This window comes from Hemicordylus capensis, chromosome 1 (assembly GCF_027244095.1).
Source record: "Hemicordylus capensis ecotype Gifberg chromosome 1, rHemCap1.1.pri, whole genome shotgun sequence".
Lineage (NCBI taxonomy): Eukaryota > Metazoa > Chordata > Lepidosauria > Squamata > Cordylidae > Hemicordylus > Hemicordylus capensis.
The window spans coordinates 27,428,137-27,452,845 of NC_069657.1; the positions used below are offsets into that span (position 1 = coordinate 27,428,137).

Below are 24,709 nucleotides of genomic sequence, written 5' to 3' on the forward strand. Positions count from 1 at the left end.
AGAAAAAGAAATAGAAAAAATAACCAAATACCAAGATCTACAAATTGAAATTGAAAGGCTGTGGCAGAAAAAGACCCAAATAATCCCAGTGGTAATTGGTGCCCTGGGTGCAGTTCCAAAAGACCTTGAAGAGTACCTCAACACCATAGGGGCCACAGAAATCACCATCAGCCAATTACAAAACACAGCTTTACTGGGAACAGCCTATATTCTGCGACGATATCTATAACAATTGACAATAAAATTCTGGCATTCCAGGTCCTTGGGAAGTACTCGATGTCTGGATAAAACAAACCAGTCAATAACATCTGTCTGACTGTGTAAACAAGAAATAATACTGTAAAATTTTATCGATGTCAGATGTCTCCATGGGGAGAGTATAACAATTTGTTCATTTTTACCCTATCCCTGACAATAACTTAACCTTTACCCTTTTCTGTGTGCAAAGTTGACTTCAATTTTATCTAATCTTCCTGGGGTAGGGATAAAGAATGGGTGATAACACTGAGAAAGTTGTAAGTCCAACAATGCTTTCACCTATTTTCTATCTCTAGTGAGGTAGACTTTGCCAAAATCACTATGAGGATCCATGATGGTGCCAGTTTGTGGGCTTGGCTCATGGACTATTAGCACAGCACAGAGAAGAGACCATGGACTCACCAGAAATGAACCTTATTTTGAGATTTGTTTAGAAAAGGAGCATAAGGATGTAAAACTACTCAACAGGTGAGATGATGGAAGAAAAGCAACTGACTGAGCAAACCTCACACAAAACAGCCAGCAACATCCTGAAAGAGTGAGACAGCCACCACAGTATTAAAGAAACAGAGGCCGCATTTGGATGTAACACAACACTGGAGGCCTCCAGTTGAAATTTATGTATATCTGAATGCGTGCAACCGCAGCTCAGACCAAAAATGGACCCATGGTTTCCCTCCCCAGACTTCGATTTGTACTTTCAGTTTGTGGTGAGTTTTGCCGCCTTTAACTTTGATTCTGCAATGCCAGCATTATGGCTGAATGCAGCCCAGCAGACTCCCCCCTCTGCAACTGGAGTTAAGGAAGAGAGCTCCTCCCTTGCTCTGGCTGTGATTGGCTGCCAGGACTGTCCTTCAGTAAAGGACACAACCAGTTCCCCCTCCTCTCTGCGGTCTCACTGACTGCAGAGGATCACTCACCATTACATCCAAATTTGGACAGAAGAGAGGGGGACTGGGAAGTGGAACCGTGGGTCCATTGGACCCGTGGTTCCGTGTTACAATTGAATGCGGCCTATTTATGTGCTATGAGGTTTACATGAAAGAGACAATCATCATAGCTGGCTGTTTGTTTATTTGTTGGGGGTATATTTTTCACTCTGCGCTCTTTGGAAGGATAGGACAGAAATGATATAAATGAAATGGCACAAGTGCCTGTTTTCCAGTTCAGCTCTGTGCATGGTCAGTACCGGCTTACCACTAGCCCTTCCAGAAAGTGAATCATCTTGCTGATGCCCTGTTTGCTGCAGACTGTGTAAATCTTGGATCCTGGCACTCCCTGTGTTCACCCACCCCTCTGCTCAGTAAGAGTCCAGGCTGGTAATAAGCAGCTTTCCAAAGGAGAAAAAGAAAAGTTGGAAGCCAACGGCACAAAGGCATGTCAGCAGAATTCCTCACTACAGGTATTTGTCCAAAGACGAGGCCTCCAAATTTCAGATATCAATCCGAATTAAAACATCGGACTTGATGAGCAATATCAAACATGACAAGTACTTTTTAGGATTCTTGGAGAAAGATGAACTGCAAGCACTGACATGCAGCTTTGATGGCTTTCACAGTGAAAAAGCCAGACCCTCTTAAGACCATGGAACAGGGTTGTTAGGATAAGCAGCATGACAACTGCAGGGAAATATGGGAGTTGAATTTGAACTTGAATGGTGGGCCAACTAGCACTCTGGGTGTTGGAAGTACGGAGGCAAGGCCAAGCTTTGGGCATGAAAACATGGGATCTCAGTGGCTGACATTCTAGCTAACACTGCACTTGTATAACAAAGTTTCATCCATGCAGGAAGATCACATACCTCCACTAAATTATGGTGATTTTTCAAATGGCACTTTTGTGCTATTGTACTCTTGTCCAAAAGTTCCCTGCAAAACATATAAATCCTGCCCTGTTGAGCTTATAGTCATAAAAATATACCATACTGTATGTACCCAGATAGAAGACGACCCTGAATTTAAGATGACACAACCCACTGAAGGAAGTGCAGGATTTGGATTACTGAGTTTATCTTCATGGAGTGCCTATTGTCCATAGTCTTACCTCCAGAGATAGGGGTGTAGACTTACCATAGAGATGTGTCTTGTCCCTAGACTTACCTAAAGAGATAGGGGCGTAGCGAGGGACAAAAAGTGGAGATAGGCCCCTGTCCCCGCTTCTCCTCAGTGAGGGGGAAAGTGAAGAACAAGCTGTCACCCAGTCAGTGAATGCCTCTCCTCCTTCAGGAACCTAGGGACATTTGTTCCCCACCACCATATTCAGTTATAGCTAAGGTTGCCACTGAATCTTGCCTAAAGCAAATACAGAGATTCCTCCTCAGGAGAAACATCTGAGCAATTTTGAGGGAAGCCAAAAGAGTTTTCATAACAGGAGCAACATTCTTGAAGCACAGGGGATTTGCACACCTTTGTCCATTTTTGTTGCTGGAGACACATGAAGATAAGATAAGTGCACAACAGCATTCATGTATGATGAATCCAATGAGAGAAGCAGGGCAGAGGAAGAGTGCTGTTATTTAGGGTTTGGGGCCTACTTGTATTAGGGAACAGCGTTTCCCTTCATGCTCCATTGCACAGTACCTGCCTGCTCGATGACACCTTCCTTAGAAACCCAGCTCTGGGTGTCCCCACCTTCTGAATTGAGAGCCAGGGTGGTCTGAGGTACTGTGGTGCCTGATGCTAAGTGTCAAATGCTACCTTGCCTCATGCCCTTGGTGCCTCATGCCAGCCCCCTTTCAAAATGTGATGGTGGACAGCAGCTTGGGTGACTTTAAAAGGATTTAGACAAATTCTTGGAGCATAAATCTATCAATGGTTCCTAGTCTCGATGGCTATAGGCTACCTCCAGGTTCAGAGGCAGGAGGCCTCTGAATAGCAGTTGCAAGAGAGCCACAGTGGAAGAGGGGACAAGCCTTAATCTCCTGCTTGTGGGTTCTCCAGAGGCATCTGTTGGGCCGCTGTGGGAAACAGGATGATGGATTAGAATGGCCTTGGGCCTGATCCAGCAGGGCTGATCTTATGATCTTAATAGACCCTTTCAAGCTTTGAGAATAGCCGCGGGAAGTGAAGAGGAGATAAGGTTGCCAGCAGCTTCTTATGGTGCTTTGTGGAAGCTTTTCAAGGACTATGAGAAGGCAGCCTTCTTTCTGCCCACGCTCCTTGAAAGCTTGTAAAAGCTGGATCGATCCTGCTCCATTGTGAGGGGAAGGGATATTGCTGCCCTGATGGCATCCCAATAACCACAGCCTGAAATGACTCCCTCACTTCTCCTCTTGAAAAGACCATTCTTGAGTGAGAAAGTGGTGACCAGAGGCCAGGGGCGTAGCTCGGGGAGAGGGGGCCCCTTGGAGTGAGGGAGATAATGAAGAAAATAGGATGTGGTGGAGCTGGGCGGCCCTCAGGAGCTGCGGGGCCCGGGTTCTTTGAACCCATCTGCTCAATTATAGCTACCCCCTGCCAGAGCCAGATCCTTCTTTCTGTTGGCTATTCATATTTGGAACTCACTCCCCGTCTCTTCTCATTTGCCTCCGTCTCACTTTTAGTCACCAGTTCAAAACATTACTGTTTACTTGGGCATTTAGTGCTATTTCATACTGCAGATGGTGTTTTCCACTTAAGATGACTGCTGATCTGATTAGTTGTTGTTTTTATGACATTTTGAAACATTTCAAGTCACCTTGAGTTCCGTCAGTTAAAAGATGGGCAGCCGAATTTTTAAATAAACTGCATCATTTGCAATTTGGCTGGGGCAGCCTCATCTTCTTACCTACAAGTCCATGAATTACAAAGAGCCAGATCTCACAGTGTGCTATTTTCCAGCCACTTTGGCACTAAAGTCTAATAATCATACAGTAGATGGGAAACAAAATGCAACTTTGTACCAGTGTAATGATCAGGGATGACAATGGGATTATTTTAGCTGTTTCTTTTATGGTTGTCTTATTTTGTCTTTTATAATAGAGTTGAATTTTGATGGTATTCAGTCTGTCCTGAATATTTTGATATTTTTATAGCCTGAGGGAGGGATTTCATTATACATTTCTATAACAGATGTCTTCTTCTATTACTACTACTACTACTACTACTACTACTACTACTACTCCTATTATTACACAGTCAGACAGGTGTTATTGACTAGTTTGTTTTATCCAGACATCGAGTCCTTCCCAAGGACCTGGAATGGCTGAATTTTATTATCAATATTGTTGCTGTTATTATTACAGATATCGTCACAGAATATAGGCTGTTCCCAGTAAAGTTGCTTTTTGTTAATTGGCTGATGGTGATTTCTGTGGCCCCTATAGTGTTGAGGTGCTCTTCAAGGTGTTTTGGAATTGCACCTAGGGCGCCAGTTACTACTGGAATTATTTTGGTCTTCTTCTGCCACAGCCTTTCAATTTCAATTTGTAGATCTCTGTAATTTGTTGTTTTTTCTATTTCTTTTTCTTCTCTTCTGCTATCATGTGGTATTGCTATGTTGATTATTTTGACTGGTTTTTCTTTCTTCTCAGCTACCGTTCTATCTGGTGTATTGTGTGTATTATTATTATTATTATTATTAGTTCACACAGACAGGTGTTATTGACTAGTTTGTTTTATCCAGACATTGAGTCCTTCCCAAGGACCTAGGATGCCTGAATGTTATTGTCAATATTGTTGTTGTTGTTGCTATTATAAATATTGTTGCAAAATGTAAGCTGTTCCCAGTAAAGTTGCTTTTTGTAATTGACTGATGGTAATTTCCGTGGCCCCTATGGTATTGAGGTGCTCTTCAAGATGTTCTGGAATTGCACCTAGGCTGCCAATTACTACTGGGATTATTTTGGTCTTCTTCTGCCACAACCTTTCAGTTTCGATTTGAAGATTCTTATATTTTGTTATTTTTTCTATTTCTTTTTCTTCTATTCTACTGTCACCTGGTATTGCTATGTCAATTATTTTGACTTGTTTTTCTTTCTGGTGGCGCAGTGGTAAAACTGCCGCCCGGTAACCAGAAGGTTACAGGTTCGATCCTGACCAGGGGCTCAAGGTTGACTCAGCCTTCCATCCTTCCGAGGTCGGTAAAATGAGTACCCAGAATGTTGGGGGCAATATGCTAAATCATTGTAAACCGCTTAGAGAGCTCCGGCTATAAAGCGGTATATAAATGTAAGTGCTATTGCTATTGCTTTCTTCTCGACTACAGTTATATCTGGTGTATTATGCAGCAGATGATGATGATGATGATTAATAATTTTATTAATCCCTCTTTCAGCAAAAAATAAATAAATCTCAAAGCAGATTACATAGAAAAAGAAGTAAAATAGCTCCCTGTTCCAAAAGGGCTCACAATCTAAAAAGAAACATGAGTTGGACACCAGCAACAGTCCTTGGAGGGATGCTGTGCTGGTGTTGATTAAAGATAGTTGCTCTTCCCCTGCTAAAATAAGAGAACTACCACTTTTAAAAGTGCCTCTTTGCCACGTCAGCAGGGGCTAGAGTAATAAGTGTGTATTCTCTTCCAAAATAATTTCTTGGGATAAATAGCCCATCGAGTGAATTAATGAAAAAACAGATGCAAACCCTTTCCAACCAAAAGCAGCAAAAGCTGCCCAAGACTTTTAACCCTTATTCATTAACACGCATAGCAGCTGGGTTGAGTGTGCTTTCTGTGGGTTTGGAAGACAGCTCAACTGGTGTCAACTAAAACTATGTGAATGAGTTATGGTTGGAGCTGGTCTCTCTGACCACAAACCACAATGATAAGACTTAAGCCAGACCTATCATAGAGTCCTTTTAAAAACAGCCACAAATGATGGGGATCAGTATGGTCTGCTGGCCACAGAATAATAGAGTCTAATCTTGGTTAACCTTTTCCCCATCGACAGAGCATAACGCTTGCCCAGTGAGAGAGCCACTCATGCAAGACTTTTCCGTGCTCTGGTACTCAGTATATAGCTTTGTGGAATAAAGTCTAGCCTGAACACAAGGCCACACATCATGTTTCTCCCATTGTAATACAATGCAGAACATGGTGTGCTGTAAGCAAAAGCCAAGTGCAGGGTGGCCCTTTCATGAGGCAAAGTGAGGTGGTCATCTCTGGCAGCAGGTAATTGGGGTGCCAATATTCCTTGCAAGAAACTTGCACAAAGCATGAGGAGAGAAGAGGAGGCAGCTGGCAACCTTTGAAATTTCTTTCTTTCTTTCTTTCTTTCTTTCTTTCTTTCTTTCTTTCTTTCTTTCTTTCTTTCTTTCTTTTAGGGATGTGCGAATCAATTCGGGTACAAAATGATTTGTACCCAAATCTTCCTGTTTGGGGTGATTTGTGGATAAAACAAATCACCCCTGTGCTAGCTGGCCAGATTCGGTTCCAAAAGAAATCACCCAGTTTTCAGACCTGAAAAATGTGTAGAGTCGGACCACCATTTTGTGGCGATCTCTCTTGCTGTTTCCATTTTGTGTCAGGATTTTTAAAAAAATATCCTGCCCTCCTAAGCTTCAGATTGTTGACTTACAATGTGCAATGATTGGCTGGCGATTCCCCCCCTGGTTCCAGATTGGCTTGTTTCCATTCAAATCTTGTGTTGCCATGAGTGACTGACCCATCATTGGCTAGGAAAAGGGTCAAAGAAGCGACAAGTGTGGGGGGAGTTTGAAGGAGGGATTTTCAAATGTACTTAAGGAGGCAGCCAGCCACCATACTGCCTTTCTGCCTCTTGGGAGAAAGGAGAGAGAGAGAGAGAAGGGGGGAGCTTTGTTTTGCTTTGCCTTGCCTGCCTGCCTGCTGCCTGGAGTGGATTCTCTGCTTTTTATTTCTGCTTTCCTGATTGAGGAAAAGAGAAGAGGATTTTTCCCCACCCTGCTTCCTGCTGCTGACAGAATCACTGCCTACACCTGCTGTCTGTGCAAATCGATTTGGGTACAACACGATTTGTACCTGAATCTGCCTGTTTCGGGAGATTTGTGGACAAAACAAAATCACCCCTGTGCTAGCTGGCCAGATTCGGACCCCAAACAAATCAGGGGTGATTCAATTCAGGTACAAATCAAATAGAAAAAATCGAATAGTGCATCTACTTACTATCTATCTATCTATCTATCTATCTATCTATCTAATCTGTAGACTGCCACAAAACTTCTGTCTCTGGGTGGTTTACAACCTAAAGCAGATTAAAAATGAAAAACTTAAAACAATTTAAAACTACAATCCAGTTAAAAAGTTTGGATGAAAAAATTAAGTCTTTAGAGACTTCTTTACAAGTTGCCAGAGATGGGGAGGCTCTTATTTCAGCAGGGAGTGCATTCCAAAGTCTTGGGGTGACAACAGAGACAGAGGCCACTTTTGTATAGCACTGAAGAGGCTGCTTCATATCAAAACGTCTGCTATCTTGAACACCAGATTTTAAAAAAACATATCTTTGTGCATTAAAGAGGTCTCAAAAAAAGCTAATAAATAAATAAAATAATTGTGCAATTTCCCACCAGCATGTTAAAATGGGGCAGCCCAGGAACAGTTTTTATCTGTTGCCTGCTGTTTGTGTAAATTAGACCTCAATAAACATTCATAATGTTCTTCTCATTCAGGTTAGTGGTAGAAGTCACTTTTCTACATGGAGATTCCCCCCCCCCCATCATCCTGTGTTGTTATTATGAACATCATTGGAGGAGACATTTCACTGACTGGACCCAACAGGAGTCTGACACTTTTATTTTGACCAGCTGTTTATTGTGCCTGTAGCTGACTAACTCGCTGTATCAAAAATACAAATTTTCAAAAGAGACACAGATGACAAACAGAAAAATCACAGGAAAGAGACCATATGAGTATGGAGCACACTTGAGTCTCAACTTGGTGTACTTCAAAAGATCATTATAATCAGCAAACTAATCTAAGCTCAGGCTGTCATCTACTTACAACTATTCCTTATTTTCAAGACTCTCTCTTCCTTCCACATCTTCTAAAACAGCAGGAGCCCAGTCTTGTACCTTAGCAACACAACACACAACTCTCAGGTAGGAGTTACCCTTTTCCTAGGCCCAAAGTCCCCTGATTCCATTTCTCCTGCTATAAACTATCCAGGAACACCCTGGCATAGAAACAGAGCACGAGACCCTCATTTTAAATTCATCTTACCACCTCTGAGTGTTTAAAATCCATAGATCTGCATATCTGAATTTCAACTGGTTCCATTTGCCCTGATGGTTCTTCAATATCATCCATTGTTCAGCTCAGTAAAAGGCTCTGGATCTTCTGTCTAATATATGTGTGTCCCGCTTCCCTGCCCTGAGTGGTGGCATGCTCCCTCTGCCGGTGGTAGTGGTGGGGGCGGGTGGCTTCCATCCCAGCGACGGCATGCTACCAGACATGCGGCACCACTGGGGATAGTTAGAAAGTAGTGATGGGCTGCAGGAAACTGCTGCTGGGGGTGGGCAGTATGGCTCATGGTGCTGTAGGGAGAAGAACTGTGTCGGTGGGTGAGCGAGGTGGCCCCATTGATGAGCGAGCATGGCCATGCGAATTCTTGGGACCCATATGTGGTGGTTTTGGTGAATCCATTCCTTGATCCAGGCCAACTTTTGCATGGCATTCTAGTTACCTGTATTCCAGTCCTGGATTAGAGGCAGGGCTAACAAACAGCCAGTGGCAAGAGCAATGAAAAGCAGCCTGCACTTGCCTCTCTGTACATAATATCTATTTCATTAAACTGTTAATATTCCTGATTCCACCCCACTGCCTTGTCCTTGCATGCAACAACTTGCATACCACAACTTTCCCTTGGATTCTACACCATGCTCCCTAAAGCTCCACCCCTGTGGGAATGAGATATATCCTTATCTAGTCCTGATGGCTACTGGCTACCTTCATGTTTAGTGGCAGGATTCCTCCAAATACCAGTTGCAGAGGCACAATGGCAGGAGAGGGGGCATGCCTTCATCTCCTGATTGTGTAGCTTCCCAAGGTATCTCGTGGGCCACTGTGGGAAACAGAATGCTGGACTTGATAGGCCTTGGGCCTCTTCCAGCAAGGCTCTTCTTATGTAGGGATGCAGATCCCCTTTAAGCATTTGAGGAGTTCTCCCCTCAATTTACTGAACTCCGCCACCAAGCCTAACCACCCAGATATCACAACATCCTACCCACCCCGCGAAATGGGATTACATGATGCCCAAGGCAACACCAGCATTCCAGAGTAGCTGGCACTGCTGTTCACACATGGGAGCCAGTTCTGGCAGTGTTGCGCATGAGCAAAATTACACATCTACTTAAAACAGTGCACCCAGTTGCCGAATAAAAGTGTACATTGTTTCCAGAGTAGGTAGCACTGCGGAAGTGGGAGTGCACTGGTTCAAGTATTTGTGCAACTGTCCTCTTGAACAACACTGCCAGGACTAGGTTCAACATGCACAGCAGCGCTGGAAAATTAGGAATGATATCCATTGCCTTGTATAGCATGTGGACCGCTATCTTTCCTCTCCCTCTGCTATCTCTGGACCGCTATCTCCCCTCCCCCAAATTTAAGAGAGGAGTTGCTTCTCAATATTTCCCTTTGTCTGCACCCTATCATATTGGAGTCTTTTTTGTGGGGGTGGGGTGGGGTGGGGGGAAGTCTTAATAATACCATCCTTATCCGAAGTGCACCTAGGTAATTTTGGAGCCTGGATCTAAAGGCCTTTTGGGCCCCCGCTACTGCCCATGCCGCAGCCAACAGATAAGCTGCAGTGCATTATTTTTTACACCAGAACATATTCAGGGAAAGCTGGAAACTCTCTCTCTCTTTTTAAAGAAGATATTCTTAATAATATACTTCCCACTGACTTGCAGAGAGATACCACATTTTGCATGGACAACCCTGCCACTTAAATTAGTGGACTGCTCAACATTTGGAGGCCCCCTAGGCCAGCATCTAGAGCCCCCCCAGGCCTGCAGGGAGTTGGACCTCTGCCCAGAAGTCCAGTCCATTGAGCGCTACTGACCCTTGTGCACCAGCATGGTATAGTGGTTAGAGTGCTGGACTAGAACCAGGGAGACCTGAGTTCAAATTCCCATTCAGCCATGATACTTGCTGGGTGACTCTGGGCCAGTCACTTCTCTCTCACCCTTACCTACTTCACAGGGTTGTTGTGAGGATAAACTTAAGTATGCAGTACACCGCTCTGGGCTCCTTGGAGGGAGAGTGGGATATAAATGTAATAAATAAATAAATAAATAAATATTTTGCTTTGGGAAATGAAGATGGTTTGACATGTAGGAATGTGTTGTAGAAAAGTGTCTGTGTGTGTCTGTCTATCTATCTATCTATCTATCTATCTATCTATCTATCTATCTATCTATCTATCTATCTATCTGAGAGTACTGGTTCTCCCCACTGTAGCAGAATTGCTGAGGTTTTTGCAAATTCCCTGGGAAAAGAGTATCCTCACAAAGAGTACCCAACAGCCTGAGACTCAAACCAGTCATCTCAGATGGCAATGCTCAGTAGCACTGATCCACAAGGAAGTCTTCCATAGATCCTTATTACATTTTATAGTGCAGAACTTTGATTCTGGCATGAGAATGACCCAAAGTTGCATAACTGATCCTAGAACGTATCACTTCAAGAAGCAGGTATGGGTTCAGGTGTTTGAGTACTCCGAAAATTAATGAAGCACCTTGCACTCACCAAGTGAGCAGATCAGAAAGAAGCATAGCCACCTCACCTTCTTTCTGACATTGAGTTTTCTATGTACAGAAAGAGGCATTTTGTTTTGCTTTATTTAAACTATTTATATCCCACCAATACTGCCCAGGGTGGCTTACGACACTAGCAGAACAATAGAACAGATAAAACAATAAAAACAATATGAAGTTATGGTGGGGAAACATTCAGACATGCATACCAACATCACCTCCTGCCATCTGCAGCATGTCGTCCAAGAAGAGATGCACCATTTGATTCTGCTGATGGTAAATTATTTTTGTTTTTTAACTCTGAAGGAATAAAAACCACCAGGATTCTGCCTTGAATGTTAAGGTAGATTTTCAGGAGGAGTAAAAATACAGAGAGGTGGCGGGGGGAGGGAGGAAGAGATTGTTTTCAGACATCACCCCATCACTTGCCATCTCATTTCCTCTAAGCTTAGACATAATGTCAAATAAGCCTTTCACATGTATTGTGGAGTGCCTGCATGTTTAAATACATTTGACAATATGCAGCAATATGCAGCAAAATCCTCTTTCAATACGCCGGGCAGCAGACAAACAGCAAAAGGGTAGTTCTCCGTGTCTGTAAATACGGCACGCCGAGCATTTGCCGCACAAACTGACCTTTGTGGAATTGTTCAAATTTGGCAATGAAATTGATAGATTTACATGATGCATATGCAGCAAGCCGCCCCGTCTTCGTGTCCTTGTGCTCATTATAAAAGGCATGGACACCGCGCTTGGTTTATAGAGGGATGATAAAATACCTCATGGCACCTGGGCTCCCTGCAGAGCTCAGAAGATTTATCTGCCTTGAGATGAGGCACTCTAGATGGGAATGGTTCCCTCCCAATCTCCCCACCGGTGAACTTAAACCTGGACTTAAAGGGATCACTTATCTGGCTGGAAGAATAATTTCGTCTCTGTCCACTCTGCTGTTTGTCCTCCCAGGTCTGTATTTTAATAAAGGACATCAGTTTACTCAATTGTGCTGAATTGTGATTTTGGGGGTTGTGATTTAAGCAGGAAGGGTCTAATGGCTGTTTTATCTCTGCGAGAGGCCTAGCTGTTCTTGGAAAGGGGGCCTGCCTGCTCTCTGTGCTAGTGAACATATAGACCAAAGACCTTGAAGAAGGGTACATGTGACACCAGACTGTAAGCAGAGGGTAGTAAATCCATGCCACAGTAAAGTCGCATTCTGTGCCTTAAATTGCTGCTGTTGAATATTATGTTACATTGCAAAGGAGCATGGAAAGTCCTTCTCAGGTAATGTAGTTGATAATAAAAGCGCTAATCAGAACCCTCATGCTCAGTGTTGTGTTAGCCCACATCAAAGTCTAGTTTTAATATTTAGAATTTTTTTTAAAAAATGGTTGACATCCAGAATGGCCGTCTGGTAGTGTGAAAAGATGTGCTGGCATGAGGGAGTGCTTCCCCACTACAGTGCTGGTCATGCCGTCTTGGGTGTGCAGCTGGAGGTAGAGGAGCAAATGTTGACAATTCACTCTGGTTTAGGGAGTGCCCTGTGTCACCCCCCAAATGTCAAATGTTTAGGTGACACAGTTCTTTCCCAAAGGAGGGTTGCCAACACCCCCTTGCCTGAATAAGGGACACAAGTATATGTGTGTGTGTGTGCGGGGGGGGCATCTGGAGTGGAGCCATCTCAGGACGGAGCCATTCATACAAACCAAGTACAACACAAGAATGGCACGTGACAGATGGTGGACAGCCCAATGGGGGCAGGCTTGGAGGGAAATAAAGAGGGTAGAGTTTTAAAACTCCCCCCCTCCCTTTGCTAATACTGTCAATGAGGTTGCTGAGGTAGACAACTCGGTGTGTGTGCTGTGTCCATGCTCATCAGCAAAGGCTCCCTTGAGCGCCCTGATTCTCCCATTCCTTAAAACCGAATCTTTCCCCCTCCATGTGCATTACAAGGCAAAGGGCTGTGGGCGGGGGCAGAACTGGACACCCCTGGCCATGCGTGCTCGTGTGTGTATCATGCCCCCCGCTTCACTATCTTTTGCGACTCCCCCAAGAGAGGCAGCTAGCGAAGGCAAGAGCTGTAGGGGTAGTGGCAAGCAGTGGGAGGCTGGGATGCAATCCGCCTTTGCAAATAAGAAAGGCAGGGGGGCAGCTTTTCGCAAAGAAGTAAGGCGGGGAGTAGAGGTGGAGGGAGTGGCAACAGTGGCAGCCCGCCCCCGCCCAGCTAGCCAGCCTATCCTGCCACTGCCCCATCAAATGCAGGCGGCACGCGCAGGTGAGACAAAGTATGGGGGAAATGGCATCCTGGACAGGATGACCACTTTCCCTGAGAAATATGGGTAAAGGGTAACGTGTGCTGTCGAGTCGGTGTCGACTCCTGGCGCCCACAGAGCCCTATGGTTTTCTTTTGGTAGAATACAGGAGGGGTTTACCATTGCCTCCTCCCGCGCAGTATGAGAGGATGCCTTTCCGCTTCTTCCTATATCGCTGCTGCCTGATATAGTACCAGTGGGGATTCAAACTGGCAACCTTTCGCTTGTTAGTCAAGCATTTCCCCGCTCCGTCAGATATGGGACATCCTGGCTAATCCATGACTGTTGGCAACCCTATTCCAGAGCCAGAGCAAATTGTCAAAATTTGCTGCCCCCACCACACTGCAAGCTTGAAGCTGTGCAGCCCCTTGTAGCTAGGAAAGCTCCCCCATGTGCTGGCACATCTTTCATTCTACTGGAAGGCTGCTCTGGACATCCAGAAATGTCTTGAAATTTCAGTAGACACATTTAAGAGTTCTAATGCACATAGAATGACACTACTTGAGGCTATTCACACGATGGGGCGAAATCGGGCTAGTGGAGGCTAGCCCAATTTCACCCCATTGTGTGAACCACCGGGCTTGGCTGCGAGCCTGCTGGTTCCTAGTCAGGTAACCTGCCTAAGTACACCTGCCCTAAAACCAGGTTTGCGGAGTGAGTGCTCTGCAAACCTGGTTTTACAGATTGTGAGTAGCCATGGCGCGGCTCCGCACCACAGTTACTCATGAGTAGACCCCCGGAGGGGAGGTGAAAAGCTGCCTCCCGGCTCCGGGGGTCTCCCCAGTATGCCCTGCGTGCTTGCGCAGGTCATACTGGAACTTCTGGGAGCCGCGTGGCCCCCGAGTTCCCCAGCCCCCGCCGGCTTCGTCATGGAGCTGGCAATCGTGTGGGCACCCGATCCGGCCACCCAGGTCTCCCTCCCTGCTCATGAGCAGGCAGAGAGGGCTTAGCCCGCTCTCCCCGCCCACCCTCCAATACCAGGTCTCACTGATCGTGAGATCTGGCTCCTTGTTTTCTCCTAGAGTGTGCTAGGAGGTGAAATCAAATTTTAAATTTTTTTTACTGGGCTTCTGATATTCTCAGAGGTCATTCACAGAACTGAAAACTGGGTAGGACAAGTGTCCAACCCAGGTTTGGGAGCTGTGTGTGTTCCCAATTTTTGGTTGTGTGGGAGCAAACAACTAGGTAGGAGGAGGGAGAAATGATTGTGTGGAATCAAGGTAGGAGGAAAAGCTGGTTAGGACAGCTTTTCCTCCCACCTTGGTCAAATGCTGGGTATGAAAGCTGGGTAGGACAGCGCTGTCTACCCAGCTTTTCCTCCTACCTCGATTCCACACAATCACTTCTCCCTCCTCCTACTTAGTTGTTTGCTCCCAGGCAACCAAAAATGGGGAGTAAACACAGCTCCCAATTCTGAGCAGAACACTTTTCGTACCCAGTTTTAAGTTTTGTCAATGAGCTTTCAGGCTAACAAATAATTGACACTTTGACCCTGATCCAGAGATCTGCCTATATGCACATGACTATTGATGGTGGGGTGGGCTTTGCCTCAAATCTCTACTCACACAGATTTATTCTCCAGGCTATTGCTAATTTAAATATGTTAACTTATTTAAATTAGACCTGCACTACATATTCTCCAGTGCTTGAAAAGTATTTGCATTATGTGATTATTTATCTCTTTTTAAAAATTCCTAGTCAGTGCTTTTGTTTCTCCTGGCAATGCTTTTTCTGTGCCATTTCTTCATCCCTACAGTCTGGATCTGGGATCACATAGATGATCCCACTTAACACAGAACTTACTCAGTGAATGGGAATCACATCAAACTGCTAGTAGCCAGTCCAATTTGGCGATGTGGTGGCATCATTGAGAGAAACTGAGGGTGAGGCAAGTGAGAGCAATGTAATAATATTCATTACTGAGAGAGGGCCTTTAAGAAACTCCAATGCAAATGAATAAGGAATGCTGAAAATTCATGATAAAGGGTGGTTTCAGCGCTTCCAATAAGGTTTGTGGGAAATTGTGTAAAGTATTGGCTCAGCTCCAATTTAAATATATGCAAATGTTAGAATGCCTAATCACTGGCATTGGAGCCGAGCAAAAATAAAATCAACTGTGAGGAAAAACACCCCAATCAGGATGATTAAAAATCAGCCAGGGAACAACTCTATTGTTTGTGGCATACTTTATTCTCTAACTTCATCCACTCCCACCTACCCACCCACCCGCTTTATGGAAGTGGATTCATTATAGGCTGGGCAACTTTTTAATCCCATGTGTCTTGAGGTTTTTGTTTTAATGTTAAATAATAGGAGTAGTCTTCCCAGGTGGATACCTCTGGGGTATGAATGTCTCAGCAGACTAGTGTTCAAACTAGTGGACCATTATCTCCTCAGTACCTGAAGACAAATCTCTGTTCTACACAGCCAGAAAGGATGTGGGCGAGTTACAAGTTGCCTGTTGGTTGTAAAGCATCGACTTTTCTTCTGGAATGGGGGCGGCAGGAACAGAAGGAAAGAAATGACCGAGGGGATCCCACAGGCCTGAGATCCAGAATGCGAGAAACTGGTATTTTTTTCTGCTTGACTAAAGCTAGCAGTGTAAAGACTTGTGGCTGGTCAGTTCTTTGCTGTACGAAAGGAGCATTTTCTTAATGGGGTGCACCTATATTGAGGAATAATGGGAAGTGATACTGCAGTGCACAGCTTCCAGCACATTCTGGAGTAACTCTTTATGGCTCAAAGACCAGCAGGTTTTTCCTTACCACACTGAGGTTGCTTTGTGTTCCAAGATTACCATTATTATGCCAACTTCCCCCGACTAAGCCTGATGCTCAAAGGCTACCAATAATTTAAATACACATGACAGGTAACTAGCAGTGTGAAATAAAGCATAAAAGAAGTCATTATAACTGTAGGAATCTAACTCCCACACTAGCATAAACCAGCTTATGGATATTGGTCTTGAACTGGGCCCTGAAGAACAGAATTAGGACTTCGGAGTTTGCTAGCTAAATGGGTATCAAATGGCAGGATGTCTGAATGCTGCTGCATTGCCCAGTTTGCCATTGTAGGCTCAGAATGGTGGAATATGGAAATACGTGGGAGGGAAGAAGGAGAGGATTGGTCTACTGGGTGCTATTGTACTAATTAGAGCTGTGCAAGCTCCTTCTTCTCGTGTTGGATTGGCTTGAAAAATAAGCTGTGCAACTTCCCAAACACTCAAAATGGCTTTTTAAAAAGTTCACCTGGTATTTAGAAGTTGCACAGCTTGCAGTTCTCATCCTGCATTCCCATTCAGCAAAACTTGAAAGAGAGTGCCTTCTTCTTCATGAAACTTGCCACCTATTAATACCATTGGGGGAGGTCCGGTTGGCAATGACCACCAGCTCATTTGGTGGTGACCCAAAACTGGGCCTTATGTAGGGTTGCCCCAAGGTTCTGGAACATGCTCCCAACAAAATTAGAATCTCCCCATCTCTGACTGTTTTTAAGCAGCGTCTGAAAATGCACCTATTATATGAGGCATTTAGTTCAGAATGTTTTGAAATTTTATTGATGGTTATTTTACATTGTTTTACATGGTCTAGTGTTTTAATTGTTGCTTGCATTTTTAACCAGTTAACCACCCAGAGATGTGTATATGGGGTGGTATATAAATGTGCGCTCTCTCTCTCTCTCGCTCTCTCTCTCCATATCTGTATCTCTTTGTCTTTATCTATAAGACCTTTCCAGGGGAGCAGTCAAGTCAATAGTAGGAGGGAAGGCAGGAAATCTGAAGTTTGCCTTAGGTAAACCTAGCATACCTGGAAGGAAAGTGCCATTGGCCTTTGGGAAATCTATTTTCCCTCAAGGGCTACTACAATGACTGCAATCCAATCAATCCTGGATTGATGCATTTTGTTGGAAGAGAAAGGTTTGGGGGTGGGGATGATCATAGGAGGGCTGGAGAATGGGAGAAGGAAGCCAGGAATTCTTCTCTGGCTTGTATTATAACCTGAACTGGACATAGGGGTGTGTGTGTGTGTGTGTGTGTGTGTGTGTGTGTGTGTGTTTGTGTGTGATGAATTACGAGTCCTCCAGTGCTCATTACTGCACCTGAACCTGCATGAAGAAGCTTTGCTGGTGTCTTTAGTCACACATAGCACATAACTGTGCAGAAGCTACTCAAAAATAGCAGTAGGGATCTGCATGAATGGATTTGGTGCATCCAGTAGGGGCACGCCAAGTCATTTCAGCACAGCCCACTGAATCATTTTGGCGGAGCAGGGAGTGGTACCTTTAAGCATGAGTAAAGCAGGTCCTTACCTGTTCCTCCGCCTCCCTGCTGCTTTTCCAGGCATGGTGCTGCACTGCTCAAGTCCGCATGTGCTGTGGGGCTTCATCCAGCAACACCATGCTGACCACGCACATGGCTGCGTGCAGACGTCTGAGGAGACCAGCACCGCACCCGGAAAAGTGGTGGGGCAGCAGAGGAGCAGGTAAGGACCTGCTTTACTCAGGCTTAAAGGTACCACTCCCTGCACCACCGAAACATTCATGCACATCCCTAAATAGCAGGACGTTATCATCTAGGATATTCCATTGAAAGCCATGATCCTGCGACGCTACTTTCCATATGCCAATGGCATTCTCCCATTGTCGGCAAATGGCAAGAGAAGGGACCATTCGCCTGAAACGCCATGCTCCATGTCAGCAAAAGGAGATCTGTGTGCACAGCAGACCCTAAATGTCAGTGAAAGGGCAGGATCTTGTAAAAATTAAGCTTTTTTCACCAGTCCGGTTGATTTCAGTGGAAGTGATAAACATGTATTTAAACCTCTGCCACTGAAATCAATAAGCCTTGAAAGTGCTACATTGTGGCTGGATCATGCGTGACGTTTCATAGTCATAGTAGTAGTTTATAGTCAGCCACAATCCAAAGGCTTGTAGTAGATGACAATATCTTTCATAGTGGGGGGGGGGGGGAAGAGAGAGAATGCACAGAACAGCCATTAAAATTAGAGGAACTGGGACGAGTCATAAGCACATGGATGTAGACCGTCCAAGGTTCAAATCACTGTACTTCCATTTCAAAGGAACTTAGGTAACAAAACTTGGAGGGCCACTGCCACTGTGAAAAGAATGTATTGGGCTAAGTGGATTAATAGTACAGCACCTTCAGATGTGCATATTTAAAAATAAACCTCTGTTAAAATGCATTAGCAGACAAACTGATCTGGAGACCTCAAACATTAGGAACTCGGTTTAGAAGTGGCTAGCAGCACCCCTGCTAATTGAGCAAAGAGGCACCTTTTCAAGTGGTGATGCTCTTTATTTAGCAGGGAGAGAGCAACTGACCCTGTCCATCCCCAGCACAGCATCCCTCCAGTGTCTGTTGCTGGTGTCTACCTGATGTTTCTTTTTAGATTGTGAGCCCTTTGGGGACAGGGAGCCATCTTATCTATTATTTATCTATTATTTTCTTTGTAGACTACTTTGAGAAGTTTTGTGGGAAAGTGTTACATAAATATTCGTAGTAGTAGTAGTAGTAGTAGTAGTAGTAGTACATAGGAACATAGGAAGCTGCCATGTACTCAATCAGACCATTGGTCTATCTAGTTCAGTATTGTCTTCACAGACTGGCAGCGGCTTCTCCAAGGCTGCAGGCAGGAATCTCTCTCAGCTCTATCTTGGAGATGCTGCCAGGGAAGGAATTTGGAACCTTCTGCTCTTCCCAGAGCGGCTCCATCCCCTGAGGGGAATCTCTTACAGTGCTCACACTTCTAGTCTCCCATTCATATGCAGCCAAGGCAGACCCTGCTTAGCTAAGGGGACAAGTCATGCTTGCTACCAGCAGACCAGCTCTCTTCTCCAGTAGTAGTGATAGGAGTAGTAATTCTATACAATGAACTATCAGTGGTTCATCAGCTGCACTGGCTCCCAGTCCCTTTCTGGGCCCACTTCAAAGAGCTGGTTTTAACCTTTACAGTCTTAAATGGCTTGGGACCAGGCTACCTGAGAGAGCGGTTTGACCCCTATGTCCCAACTCAGACCTTAAGATCTTCTTTGGAAGCTCTGCTCTGAGTGCTCCTGTGAAGTAGGTGGCTTCTAGGGACCCTGTCTATGGAACAGTTTCCCCAGTGAGGCTCACCTGGTGTTGTCACTTTGTTCTTTTAGATGCCAGGTGAAGAACTTTCTGTTCACTCAGTATTCTAAAAGTTGATTTAGGGTTTTTTTTTTAAGTTTTCTATTTTCTGTTTTATATTGTGTTGTCATTTGTTTGCCTTGTTTTATGTATTTTTAATGCATTTTTAAAAATGCTGTGAGCCACCCAGAGAACAATTTGTGATAGAGCAGCTAACAAATACAGCTTGTTTTGTTGTTACTACTGAGAGTGAATTATATTGTGCTTTCATATATTACTTGATCCCTTGAACCTGATCTGTTAATCCATATGAGCTCCTTGAAAATGGTCCCACGGGGCAGCAGCATACCTCCTTGCTGCCCTGGTGTGCATTGGACTGGAAGTGCCTGGTGAGTGTGCCTATGTACAACGTGAGCATGATGTGCACGTGTGTGTGCATGATGTGCACACGTGAACCGGGCACTTCTGGTCCGATGTGCACCGGGGTATCAAGGAGGTATGCTGCCACCAGTGGGCTTCCCCAATGCAGGTGGGGGAAACATGCCCAATGGGGTGGGGGTAAGAGCATGCTCCCTGCTCCTTAAAGGTACCCCCCCCATGTTGAACTGACTGAACCACAGGACCTTCGATCCAGTTCGGAGGTCTGTAAAAGGGCATCTGAACTGGTTTGTGCACATTCCTACTGAACTACAATCCTTCCTCAGTTGTCCTTCCCCCACCTAACTATCCTTCTCCCACCTCTTCATTTGTGGGGTGCTATCATGGAACACATTGCTCTCCAGGAACTCATTCCCTCTCACCAGGATGGGGTTTCTCTGACCTGAGTTTTCAGGTCATCCAGAGGCAAGATGATCGGAATGAAAGATGAAAGCACCTATAGATAGCAATCAAAATCTTCTAGCTAGACTTCCTCCCTGGTATGCACCTAATTCCTATTCCCTATGCTATGAATGCACAAGAGTCAATCTGTCTGTCAGAAGCCTTATTGAATTTGACATCTTCTAATTTTCCAGAGTGAAGTAAATTCCACAGAAATCAAATGAGTAAATGTTTTAAGTAAATGTGCACATCACAAAAGAAGCCCCTTCATTGAAACCTTGATGCATGACCATAGAAGAGCATCGTACAACATGGACTAAAGGTGCCATTTGGCTACTTTTGGATCTTCTGGGCCAAGGTAAGGGCATCTAGATGGCAGTTAGGAGAGGCCTGGCAGTGAAAAGAGGAAAAACAGTTTTCTTGCACTGTTTGTTTACTCTCCTTTTATAAAAAGTCTATTTTGCACATGTGTGTATTGTTCACACACATGAATAAGCCAGGAGGAAGCCCAGGAAGTATTAGTGCAAAAAACAAAATGCGATCAGTAGCTACCCCACCTCTATTTCTCTCATTCCTGCCTGGGCCTTCCTGTACAAACAATGCAAGGAAGAGCCTGCCTGCCCAATCCGTGATCTCTCAGTGCTCTCCTGCACTGGGATGGTAGTGTAAGTGGACAGCAGTCAACAAGAGGGAAGAGAAGGAGAAGCATGCCTGGGCAGGTGCCACCCACAGGTAAACGTGGACCACCTTGGTCGTGGAACTTATGGTTGTGGCAGCTGTGGCAGTGGCATCTCTCTTCTTGGTGCTTGGCTGCCAAGGTGAGACAGTAGCTGCAGGTGATATCAGCAGAGTGGGAGAGACTATATTTGAGCACCGTAAAGTATTCCCCTTAGGGGATGGGGCCACTCAGGGAAGAGTGGGGCATGCTTGGGCATGCTTGCATGCAGAAGGTTCCAAATTCCCTCCCTGGAAGCTCCAAGATAGGGCTGAGAGAGATTCCTGCCTGCAGCCCTGGAGAAGTTGCTGCCAGTCTGTTTAGACTAGGGATGTGTGAGCTGGTTTGGTTTAAGCCAAGCACGGCGTCAAACCAGCTTGGCTCAACAGGTTTGGGATTGAACTGGACCGGCCTTGGCTGGTCTGAGTTCAAACTAAACCAGGCCCTGTTGGAACCAAGCTGGTTCAGAGCTCTGCAGATTCGAACCGAACCCAAACTGGCCGGTTTTCTGCACATCTCTAGTGTAGATAATGCAAAGCTACCAATGGTCTGAGTCAGTATATGACAGCTTCCTATGTCCCTAAGTAGCAATGGAAAAGGCACTGTAAAACCTAGCAGGAGATGCACCAGTGCCATGTGTGTGTGTGTGTGTGTGTGTGTGTGTGTGTGTGTGTGTGAGAGAGAGAGAGAGAGAGAGAGAGAGAGAGAGAGAGAGAGAGAGATTCATCTCTTTGTCTATCTGTGTCTCATGCCCTCTACCGGTTGTCCTCTCAGCTTCATGTTCCTGCCTCACATACTCCGCTTCCTTCTGCACAGGGGCATAGCAAGGTTGGAAGAGACCCTGGGGCAAGATTTAAGGGGAAAGACTGTGTTGAGTGTGTGTGTTGCGTGGCGGGGGGACACAGCTCCAAAAATCAGGGGGGAAAGGAGGGAAGGAAAACCCAAAGGTGCTGAATAAGTTGACAATAGCCTTATTCTATAAAGCTTGATGTGTTCTTCAGAGGTAAATACATCTCCCTTTCACATCTCACACAGAGATTCCTGCTGGTGCAGGATATACTTTCCAGTAAAAAGGATAAGAATATATTTGCCTCTGAAGAAGGGCACATGCTTGAAATGTGTCAGGCCTTCTTGAATAAAGTTATTATCGACTTATTTGATTTTCCTCCCCTCCTTCCCCCCGCTGCAAGATTTGAGGTCCATCCCTCCTCCGCCACTGCCAGCCTTTGTGGCCACCTTCCCACCTGCCGCCACCACGGCTGCCAACTTGCCTCTGCCAGGCAGTGCCTTCCTGTTGCTGCTCATCCCCTACTTCATGCTGGCTGCACCAACACAACCTGATGATGACACTGAACTAACGCCGCTGCCTTGCCCCATGCCAGCGAGAACAGGCCTGCCTTAAAAGAGGCCCCCTGTTCTCAGTGGGGTCGGGGCAGCTCTGCACCAGCTTGGTGACCTGGGAGTGGCCGGCATGGCAGCCAGCACTGGCCCAGGGGCCAGCACAGGATGGAGCAGGAAGGGACAGTGGTGAGCCCCAGAGATGGATGGTCCCAGGATTTCCCCCATCGGGCAATGATAGCAACACCACTGCTTCCACATCTATGCCTTCTACTTAATTCCTTAACAACGTGCAGCTAACTTAGCCAGGAGTCTCTGGCTTGGCTCACTTTCTTGAGCCCGTGTTTTGAGTTCTCTTCCATGGATTCACTGATTAACTGACGATCCTTGGAAATAGTTTCAAAATGTCTGGTATTTTAAAAAGCACACACTTAAATTCTTACTAAAATAATTTTGACATTTCCCCCTCTCCCTCACATATGTATTCCCTTTATCTCTTAATTTGCAGTCCAGGAAAACGTCACTGTGGATAGCTTTGCATTAAATTAAGGTTTGTCTATTCTCAGTATTATTGAATGCTGTCTTCCAATATACTGGAACACTATTTCATGGCTAGATCACACTTAGAAGTATAGAGCAATCAAGAAAAGAGAGGCTAAATGCCCCATAGTCCTCAAGTTACCCTTTAATTCCAATGTGTCATATATTTTTTACCAGACAAGAAGATAAAGAGTTGATTAAAACCTGAAAAGTGTTCTTTGTTAAATTCTTTATGCCGGGTATCTCCTCAGATAAACCATCTGAGCTTAATGCTGAAGCACTGGAAAGCTCTAAGCAAGTCGCTCTGTTAGCACAATTTTAAGATACAAAAGAGTACCAGCACTGAACATCAACAGCAACATTCTTCAGGAAGGTATTCTTTTTATATATATATAATGTGTTTTCTTTGTTGTGCTATCTGAATGATCAGGCTTTCAGTGCCTCGCCGCACTGTCTACGACTGTAGCTTTATTTTAGTGCATATTTACAGCTTTGACAAATAAATGGAGGGTGAAAATCCAGGAAAGTGTAAATTCTTTCTTTTGTCCGCACTCCTGAGATGCACAGAGTAGAAGGCATCAAGTGGGACGAATGTAATCACCTCAGAAATCAAGTAAGTAAGTTGGGTTGATGAAATTCCAGCCCTCTTAACAATAAGGATTTGTATCTTATTATTTATTCATTTTCATTTCTAGCCCATGCTATTATCCCAAAGTCTCAGAGTGTGTATATATATATATATATATATATATATATATATATATATATATATATATATATGCTGTGTGTGTATGTGTGTGTGTGTGTGTGTGTGTGTGTGTGTGTGTGTGTGTGTGTGTGTGTGAAGCATAAACAAAATAGATTTAAAAAATAAATAAGCATAGGTCCCAATTCAATGCGGAGTTCGCTGTGCTTTCTTCTATTAGACAAGATCTATGTAGCCTTCCAGGATCTTGACAAATGTATCTGTTTTTGTGACATGCAGGGATTGCAAGAACAGAGCTGCTGGTTAGCACTTGGTGCGCCACCAAACATGATCTGGTATAAAGGCAACTGCATGCACATCACTTGCTAATTCATCACTTGGAGATAAACAACAACACAGGAACATAGGAAGAACATTGGTCCATCTAGGTCAGCATTCAGACAAAGGTCCTGGATGTCCGTGGCCTGTAATAAATGATGATAATGATGATGATGTTGATGACGACAACAAAGGTCTTCCCCAGTCCTACCTGGAGATGCCAGGACTGAACCTGGAGGCTCAAAGACCTTTCCCTCAGACCTCTCCCCAAAAACCTCTTCCTGAGACACAATAGAATCATCACTAGCTGCAATAGATATGTCAGATATAGGTGCATCTGATGGGAAGAGTTTTAGATGCTTAAATTCTCCCTAACATTTCACTTTAGGTGAAATTTGAGAACAACTCTGAGCTAAGACTGCATAAAGCTGAAGCCACGATATCTTGCTGAAACACAGCCATGAACCTAAACTATTGTTAATTTTGAAATCATTCAAAACTATGATGATATTATTATTATCAATAATAACAACAATAATAATAATAATAATAATATAACAACAACAACTCTTGCTCTTATTTATTTATTTGTACTTTTACACACACGTTGGTAATGGTTTCTGACCATTTTATGTTGCAAGGCAATAAATATATGGAGTTGTTTTTGAATGTTCTCAGCTGTTAGAGAAGGACTGATTCTTTGAACCTCAAACATGTACCTTGGTTTTCTTGTAGTAATTAATGCCAGCAACGTTTCCATTAAATGCTTCTGCATGCTTCTCATTGCTACATGGGTCTCAGCAGCGGGTTGTGCATCTGAGGGGCGTATGAGAAGCATTTTTACACTTTTTCATTTCATATCCCCTGCCTTTCGTGGAATGCTTGCAGTCATCAGTGAATGCTGATAAACTTCGCTAAATCTGAGCCTTCACAGAG

At 44.6% G+C, this 24,709-nt stretch overlaps 1 long non-coding RNA gene across 1 annotated transcript in view; it reads left to right on the top strand.

Annotated features, from left to right (window-relative positions):
* The window catches only part of LOC128340175 (uncharacterized), a 195,743-nt gene extending 171,443 nt beyond the window's left edge, over window positions 1-24,300 (top strand). Inside the window, exons 3-5 of the long non-coding RNA XR_008313504.1 lie at window positions 20,351-20,514; window positions 23,001-23,122; window positions 23,735-24,300. This is a non-coding gene — a long non-coding RNA (uncharacterized LOC128340175). The remainder of the gene's footprint in view (window positions 1-20,350; window positions 20,515-23,000; window positions 23,123-23,734) is intronic.
* The last annotated feature ends 409 nt before the right edge of the window (window positions 24,301-24,709 follow it).